Source organism: Dermacentor silvarum, unplaced genomic scaffold (genome assembly GCF_013339745.2).
Source record: "Dermacentor silvarum isolate Dsil-2018 unplaced genomic scaffold, BIME_Dsil_1.4 Seq288, whole genome shotgun sequence".
NCBI classification, from domain to species: Eukaryota; Metazoa; Arthropoda; class Arachnida; order Ixodida; family Ixodidae; genus Dermacentor; species Dermacentor silvarum.
The window spans coordinates 18,393-27,935 of NW_023605989.1; the positions used below are offsets into that span (position 1 = coordinate 18,393).

Consider the following 9,543-nt stretch of genomic DNA (forward strand, 5'->3'; position numbering starts at 1 on the left):
ATTCTAAATTCACCCCCTAACGGCGCAAATTCCAAGCAACAGGCAGCGGGACGTTTGGCTTGCTAGCGAAAATCTAGAGAGCCAGAGAGCTCTTCTCGATCAAGCCCAGCAAGCTGCAGAGACCAATGGAGCTCTAAACTGAGGCACCCACCCACCACCCAAGACCCTTAAGAGAAATAATTTAAGTTTACACTACTACTGCTAAAGAAAGATATTGGCTGACTTAATTCAAACTAAAATTTTCTAAATTTCTCAACTAATTCAATATATAGTGGTCGACCTATACTCATGTTAGACCTATTTTTTAGTAAATACGGTAAGCACTAACTCCACAAAGAAAGGTAGAAGTGCTAAGCTGGTAAGGTAAATATACAAAGTCTGTCCCAGAAGTTTGAGCAGTTCATGTCACTACATTCTCTGCCGCGTTTTTGCTGGCTCAGTGCACAAACTTTTGGGACAAGCCCCGTAGCAATCAGTACCAGTAGCACTAACTTCTTTGCGCGTCAGCGAGTTTCTGCACCAATTGCCTGCGCACTTCTTTCAATCTTTTTTTTCTCGTCTTCCGGCATGACACAGTTGCCCATGAAGATCCGGAGGAGGCCTGCGCAAGAAAAGCAATCACAAGTACAAAATTAATGAAAGCATCTAAACAATAATTTCCAGCATGCACAGTGCAAGTTCCCAACAATATGCCCACGGTTCAATGAAATATTTTTGCAAAGCTGCATTTTCAATAACCAAACTGCAGATTACTTTTTTCATGTTAACTCACATGCCTCAAATTCTTTCTACAGTTTTAACATGAAATATTTCAGTAGCAGATGATCGCAACACAGTGCTTTAGCACTAGCTTCGCTTTTACTGTGGCTATTTGCATGTGCCATCTATACATGAGTAGATCAGTTCATTAGAACAGTATGTTCATATACTTTTCAAGGATGACAACTTTTGTGGTGTCACGGCTGGTCTGGCCTCAGTCCTTCCCTTGGATCGCGACTTGTTGGACAAAGTCCCGGTCACGCTTCTGTTCTTAAGCTCATCTGGCATCCAATACGTTGTGGACGCCATACGGCAGAACATAGTCAGACGTAGACCGCAACAATGTCCCCCAAGCAGCCTTTTCTATTCATTGCCCGGATCCAGCATACACCTGCAATATATAATAACACATACATAGCTTGTAGCTAACAGGTTTTATACTGGACGATATACACTATGCATTTTCTCAACTCTACTGTTTTCTGGCATTCTGGCCATTTATTAGTTGTAGTGGGCTCACCTGCATGAGCAGAACGAAATTATACAGTAAAATTTTAAAAAATCTTTTAGACAATCCCACATAAAAATCTCCCAAGCATAAATAGCAATCGCTGAATTTGTTAAATTGACAATGATCTGCAAGAATATTCACTGCTATCTATAGCTCGATGAACTCACTAACATCTACCTTGACATTGGGTAGCCGAATTTCAAATACATGTGTTGTCTGTAGGACCACTCTTTATTTTCAGGTTGATCTGTGCGGTCACTAGATGCAATATAGAAATGTGCACAAGCATTGCGTTCCAAGGACTGCATGATTACATAATTATGCCATCAACATTAATGTACACATACAGAAAAAAAAAACCTTCACACACGTGACATGGCTGCATAAACGTACACTCGCCAACTGAAAAACACACGTAGCACGCCTGCCTGGCAGTCCTTGCAAGGAATTTTATAGACGATGCCGGGATATTTTTTTTTTCGAGGCAGTCTTTGACTTGGACGAGTTGTTGTTTTAGCTTGCTTGAAGGGACGTGGCAGATTTGTCCATCATAATCTTTGAAAATTCTTGACATTGACTCGCTCATGCCTCATGCATAGGGGAGAGCCGCCCGTTTCCTTGTTCTCATCGGCCTGATGGGGGTTCAGCAGCACGCTTTTCTTCAGTCTTTATAAACTGGCCATGGTAGCCATTACTGACCAAATCCTGCGCCACTCTCTTCAACTCAGCTCTGCGTGCATCAGTAGTCGAGCACAATCGGAATGCACGGGTGAACAGTGTAGAGGCAACAGATCATTTGTGTCTAACGGGATGGGCCGAATCAAAGTGCAGATATTTCCCTGTGTGCATAGGCTTCCGATAAACGCTTGTTGAAAGGCCGGATGCAGTACGCATGACTTCAACGTCAAGGAAAGCCAGGCGACCATTAACTTCTTCAACGGTGAATTCTATTGTGCTTTGGAAAGAGTTCAAGTGCTGCAGAAAAGGTACGACGTCTTTGCGGCAGATAATGGAAAAACAATCGTCGACATACCGCAGGAACAATTTTGGAGCGGGCTGGAATGTCGTGAGGGCTTTACCTTCGAGGGCTTTCCAAAGCACAATAGAATTCACCGTTGAAAAAGAAGTTAATGGTCGCCTGGCTTTACTTGACGTTGAAGTCATGCGTACTGCATCCGGCCTTTCAACAAGCATTTATCAGAAGCCTACGCACACAGGGAAATATCTGCACTTTTATTCGGCCCATACCGTTGGACACAAACGATCTGTTGCCTCTACACTGTTCACCCGTGCATTCCGATCGTGCTCGACTACTGACGCACGCAGAGCTGAGTTGAAGAGAGTAACGCAGGATTTGGTCAGCAATGGCTACCCTAGCCAGTTTATAAAGACTGAAGAAAAGCGTGCCGCTGAACCCCCATCAGGCCGATGAGAACAAGGAAACGGGCGGCTCTCCCCTATGCACGAAGCGTGAACGAGTCAATGTCAAGAATTTTCAAAGATTATGATGTACAAATCTGCCATGTCCCTTCAAGCAAGCTAAAACAACAACTCGTCCGAGTCAAAGACTGCCTCGAAAAAGAAAAATATCCCGGCATCATCTACAAAATTCCATGCCAGGACTACCAGGCGTGCTACGTAGGCGAGACGCGAAACTTTAAAAGAAGGCTACAGCAGCACCGCAATGATGTAGCCAAAGGACACACGGTTTCCAGCGCCCTAGCAGAGCATCATGAGAAGACTGGTCACAGTATTAACTGGCATTCGGCTTTCATCATCAAAAGAGAGAAGAAATTATCCCGATAGCTTCTTGAATCATTTTGCATACTACAATCTACGACTAACATAATAAACCGGACACGGGGCCCCCTCCCTAAGTTGTACGCAAGGGCCTTACGTCTTCCAACGCATATATAATAAAGATCACCATGCATTCGTTCATTGTGAACAAGGCACCCGTAGTGGGTGCCAAAACGTCAATCTGTTGTTTTTGTGTTCTTCAGTTGGCGGATGTATGTTTATTCAGCCATGTTCTTTCCTCGCCAGACAAGTTTTCGTCAAACCCTAGATTTCATCACACAAGTGACATTACCATAATGAAGGATTAGTCCACAAATTATGTTTTCTCGCGCTGTTTTGGAGACCTGCGTCACTACGAGCGCAGTGCACCATCTAACTTATAGTAGAAGTACAATTTCATTTTATATAGTTATTTCTTCTGTGTGGCAGCAATTTTTTTATGGGCTTGGAAGACGCAGCGAAAATGGCCATCTCCACAAGCACCGAGATCGCTTTATGGCGGCTTAGTTAGAGGAGCCATCAAGCTAGTCTCGCACAGAACTGTTTCTTCATGCCCACTATCCCACTGCTGTCATTTCTGCACACTCTTAATTTTACTACCACCAGCAAATGCAGATGATCTGCAAACACTTCTCGTACATTTGTATGCATTGAGAGCAAGCATAGTTGTGCTTTCATGGGACACTGTTCTACACAGGAAATTGTGGCAATAGTGTTAAGCAACAATAAACACAACTAAAACATTTATGTGAGACAAAAATACCAGAGCAAGCATATTACCAGGGTCAGATTTTCTACTTGGCCACTCCAGCCAATCAAAAGTGGCTGCAGTAGAGTGCTGTAAACTGACCCCTTTTCATTTATTTTGGTATGTGTGTGGTGTAGCAAGCCAATGACAACAGCACCAAAGGGGCGTCATGTACTCGGCCACTTGCGGAAAGCAACATGCGATCATGATGCTGCATGGCACAGCTGATTGACATAAGCTGCCTGCATACATAATTTATAAGAAGAAGCCACTGCCGGCTTAAGAAGCCTTTCCCAGAAATGCTGCCACACAGGCAAATGCGAGCAGGCGAATGACGAGTGCCACGTTTGACTAGTGGATTAGGATCACATGGCAACGTCACCCAAGAACTGTCTCCTTGTCCTTGATATGTACTGTGGGCACCTTACTGACAGCATGAAGGCTGTGCTCTCCCAAGCTTGAATGGACATCGCTATTATACCAGGTGGCATGATGGACCAGCCTCAGCCACTTGACGTCTGTATCAACAAGCATTTTGAGGATGGATTGCCTGCGGAAATACTTCGCGATCTGGCCGAGTAATAAAGCGTATAAGCTAACAGCAACAGGTTGTACTAAATGCACATAACTAACACAAGTGGCGAGCTGGGTCACTGCAGCATGGGACACACCATGAAGCTTGATTGCATGCTTTCAAGGAATGCAGCATCTAAAGTGCACTAAATGGCACCAAAAATTGTCTGCTCTTTTATGCTGACAACGATAAGAAGGTAAGCAACAAGGCTAGCAGCAACAACACTGCATGGGCTGGGACGGGTCGTGACTAATAAATGCTGTTCGCGTTTTATGTCTGTTGCCCTAACTTGTCCGGCTTACATTCAAGAAAAACACTTTTTTCACCGGCTTCAGACCTTCAGGTGCTGGCTTAGGAGTGAGACCGGCCTAGATTTGAATAAATATGGTACTCGGCCATAAATCTAGTTCGTGGATCATACACAGCTACTTACATCCATAACGGAAAAACAAAAGGGACATAGTTCAGTTTCTTTCCCCACTCTGAAATGTACGAGCCCTTTCAGAACGTAAATGTAACATCGATCCTTAAAAAACAGTTCTATGACTTTTAAAGTTACCTTTCCGTCATCTCTTGAGGATCCGATGACAACATCGATGGCCTCTCCAGTGAATATGTCCATGTCAGCTACAAAAGAAAATGTACAACTTTTCCCTTGAATTGCCAGGTCTCATAAAAGGTAAGGATTTAAGACTTCAAAAGCAATATAGGAGTCCCATGCTATCGAAAGAGCATAATGTAACCATTACACATTGCCGGGGTATATAAACCAAAAATGTCTGTCAGGAACATTGTGTGGGACATACCACACACTGGTACCTTGCAAACATGACCTGTACAATGACGCTGCAATAATACATAGGTAATTATTTCTGCCTACACTCAAGGAACTCGGGTACAGTCAAACCTCATTAATACGTACCCGATTAATGTGTAATTGCAGTTTAAATGTAGTCGCGAAGATTCCCCCACCCAGCCCCCATTGAACCCCATGCCTGACCGCTTAAGCCGTAGTCACTCATTTGCCATCAAATGGTTATTGCATACTATTTTCCTTCTAGTTCTACACGCACAGGCACAAATTCGGCAAAATTTCATGCACTGAAAAATGAAAGGTGAAATCGGTTGTACAATATTGTAAAATGTAGCATTTCACAAATTTTTAGAAGGCATTTTTTCTCTTAAAAAGGGAAACCATACGACTTATATCCTTTATGTTTGTATATACTATGTAATAATAGTTACGTGTCCATGTTTCGTTTATGTTGCTTCACAGATACTTTCAAATTTGAGAAAAAGCACTCCGCATGAAAATGTAGCCTTCACCAGTTGGTCTTTGGTAGCTTTTTCTGGTAAACTGTTAGGTTCTGTTAAAAACAAAATTCAGTTGCATGCTTTTGAATGGCGTGCCCACCATATCTATTTGGTCAAGAAAAAAAAGTGAAATATACAACCGGCTTCGATCTCGTGAAATTTCTGACATGACCGGGCATGAATCAATGTTAGCATGAGTAGGCGTCAGTGACATCATAAGAGCAAATGTTAAAAAGTGCAAACGGTTGCAAATCTATGATGATGAGTGCCTATAGGCTCAAATGAATGGACCTTTTTCCAATTCAGCTATGCACATGGGCATGCCCCAGCTGCATTACATGCCGCGCCGCCATTATCACAGGGCAGGTGTGCGAAGTGAGTGCGTGAACCCTTGCATGATCCGCGGCAATTTCCTGAGCTTGAGTTGCTGATCAATAATTTTTCTCGTGTTCTGGGCAAGAATATTGGTTAAAGGAAACACTTAGCTGTTTGTGGGAAAGACTGCAAGCACTTTTGTCGATGAAAAGACTCTGTGAACTAACGCTCGAGCGATAGGCGCAGCGTTTGCGACAAAACTCCTGCAGGCACTTTCTGTACCATCGATTGCACAAACCGGCGTGGAATGGTGAACATTGTACTGAAGTGGAGCGCACGGTCAAATTAAAAACAAATACCCCATGTTATCAGTGAGTTATCACGCAATTCTTGCTGAGTGAGGTAAGCCTGCGTTCTGGTAACAGCATGATGCTGGCGCTGTGATTATTGGACTTCTCGCCTTACGACCGACTCGGAAGTCACGGCGATGTTTTAATCTACGGGTATGTATACCGCACGGATTTTACCATTGGCTTAAGAATGTGCTACCGCATGCAAGCGGAAATAGCTGTACGGTTACATGGGGCCAAACGAAAAGAAGAATCTCGCCACACAGCCGATCAGAATGCATCGTTCGAGGCCAAAGCGACACACGCGTGGTGCCGCATTATGCAAAACTCGCGAGTCTTACTTTTTGCAGGCAAATGAAGCTTTATGCACCTGACAAAACAACGTGTTGCGTCCACTTACATTCTGCTTACCCCCCCGTACTGTGTTGCGTTCACTTAGTCCCCAGTACCATGCCATATACGATACATATCCCGATATAAAACAACACTTGCCCTGCAGTGCACTCGCAGTATGTGTGCAGAAGTTTTGCATGTTGTTTGTTCATCATGGTGAGCTGCTTGCATGCCCGCTCTTGAGGGCAAGCTCGTACGCACATGCATGCGTCTGTTGACCGCCTCCTTCAAGTCGAGCCACTCAAAACGACGGTCGAGTTTATCCTGAAGAAAGTCCTGCCACGGCGCGTTTCACGCTCACACATGCTTTCACCAGTTGAGTCAAAGTACTGACCAAGCTGCTGAAGAACAAAAGCCGGCGCATCTCTCAAATCTTGGTTACAAATGGCCTGCACATCGCATCAGCATGCTGCCATTGCATCAGTAAATGTAAAATGTGTTATTGCTACATGTGAGCAAATACATGCGCGCTAGAGCAGGACAATGAGAAGCTGCTTCAGCAACACAAGCGACAGAAGAAAAAAAAAGCAGGGACAGCCGTCGCAAGAGACTGCTTGGTCAAACGCTACCATGCTTTGCGTAGAGGCGAGAAGCGGTGGGAGCGTGTGCGTGTTGCCCGTCAAATTTAGTTGAAGTGACGGCCGCTAGAGGGGTCGCTTACTGGAAAAAGGTCCATTTGTAAGGTAGTGGCGGTGAGTAAGCACTGCTGAGCGTGGACGAATATCAGTGAGTGTGAAGTACTGCACAACTAGAAAAAATTGGTGCTTGAGACTGAACAGTGCTGTACAAAAAATGTACTCTTACCATGCTCCTGTGACAAAGGTGCCATAGAGGCCATGGCAGTTATAATTCCTGTAAAAATTACACAATAAGATGAACACAGACATGGAAGTGCAATTTGAAGTCATAGAAAGCCACACACAAATGTCTTCATGCACAAATATGCACTACATTGTGTCCACTGCAGAGCTCACTTCCTTTGCAAAAAGATGCAATGCTCTTGTAAGGTCTTCAACAAGCCTTAAGTATAAACCGCATGCACGCGATCTTGCACGCAACAGCGACAAGTGACGTGACGGAGATGGCTGTCGCATTCGCTCGTCGCCTACAAGTCGTACCACACGCGAGCGATGACTTTGAGCGCTGTTTCCCCGGTGTTGCTGGTATGAGGGCAGCAAATACGCGCCGTAACTGGTGTGACGCATGCTCTATTAGTTTAACTTGATATGTTTTACTGTAAAGAGCACCATAAATATTTCTTAAGGTCTTGCACTAGGTTCTTATCTTTGTGCGTATCAAAATTGAGTCATTCGCTTGTTCCGTGCGACAATCGGTTGTACTTGACTGATGTACATCCTGTTCTGGCTTCGCGCTATTGGCTAGTCGCTCATAGAAAGTCGTTCCGGCGACGAGTTGTAGATTACCAGAACCAAGCGATCAAGCGACAAGAACGAGTGATCAGTTTGCGCGACGGCTTGTTCCGTCGCTCGTCGCCGTCGCGCACAAAATCGCTCGCATGCGATTTGGGCTTGGGTAAAAAATACTAGCATGTCGCGCCATCTTTTTATATAAAGCACAGCCACATGACACAAATCAGTAACAACATATAAATCTAAAATCTTGTCAACTTTCAGTTGCCATACCTTTGGTGCTCTTGCCCTTTTCTAAGGACAGATTTCTGAGCCTTTTCGACGTGTGCAGCACCATTTCTTCAGTTTCTGCATTGCATTTAACAAGGCATTACAAAGCTGACACTGCCGACAGGCAGCAATGTTAGGTGATAAACATTCAAGTGTCATAATAACAAATCAGGCCAGAATATCAGTTCCTCTGGTCTCCCCCTGGCATTACTCTCGTTTCATCCTTTCATGAATGCAAAGCATTTGCAAGCGTGGCTCCCACGTCCACTACACGACAGATACCCGTTCATGCAGCAGACAGGTTCTCATGTGGCATATGTTTTTCCATCAGACTAAATATGGAGCCGCTTAACATTTACGCCCAAAATTATGTGTCCAAAACCAAAATTCTGCTGCTAACTGCCAAAAGCACACATTTGCGCCGATTGCCCCTCCTGCGAAGCAGTGTCTACCTTGAGCGTCCGCGGCAGTGCGTGCTGCACCCCCTCCCCATTTCATAACGCCGACCCTTCCAGACATATCGCAGACTGCCCGAGACTCTAATCAAAGGAGAGATACGTCTCGAGCAGCCAGGCCTAAACCCCAAAGTCACGCTACGAGATTGCGCCGGACATTTGGTTACTGCATAATGAGCGGGACAAAGCACATGCCGGTGAAGATTAAATCGTTCGAAATGTTAGTCGTATATACATTTAAGGTGTGCTTATTAACGAATGAGTAGAACTTACCAGCCATGTGCAGCACTCTGTCGCATCGCCGTTCCACCACACGTCGTAGAGGACAATTGGATCGAAATCCACGACATTCTCTGGGTTAAAGTTTTGCACTGCGGTGTGCCTGACAGCCGCAGTGGTCATGTCCACTTCATATTCAACGAATACAAGCATCTCGAGCTTAACACAGTGCAACGCAGTCGTTCTCGCTTAGATGACAGCTGTGGCTATGGCCGTGGATTCTATGGATGCGGATTGGCATGCGACTTCGACTGCCACCACTGCATCACCCAAACCAAACCAAAACAGAAAAGAAAAATACTACTAAAGCAATGCCGTACAACAGTAGTAGGTGGAAGCATGGAGGAAGATAAAAAACCTTTTTTTTTCAAGTTGTTTCCTTCCTCCATGGGTGGAAGGTACAAA

General features: G+C 44.7%; 1 long non-coding RNA gene across 2 annotated transcripts; it reads right to left on the reverse strand.

The window, feature by feature from the left end:
* Positions 1-578: 578 nt before the first annotated feature.
* On the reverse strand, positions 579-9,264 carry LOC125941781 (uncharacterized). 2 transcript variants are annotated; one of them, XR_007464603.1, is made up of 6 exons: positions 9,133-9,264; positions 8,408-8,482; positions 7,569-7,616; positions 4,952-5,019; positions 930-1,150; positions 579-601 (listed from the first exon to the last, which is right to left on the reverse strand). It is a non-coding gene; the product is annotated as an uncharacterized LOC125941781 (long non-coding RNA). The 2 variants fall into 2 exon arrangements; XR_007464602.1 differs by lacking the exon at positions 579-601 and having other exon boundaries at positions 642-1,150.
* Between the last annotated feature and the right edge of the window lie 279 nt (positions 9,265-9,543).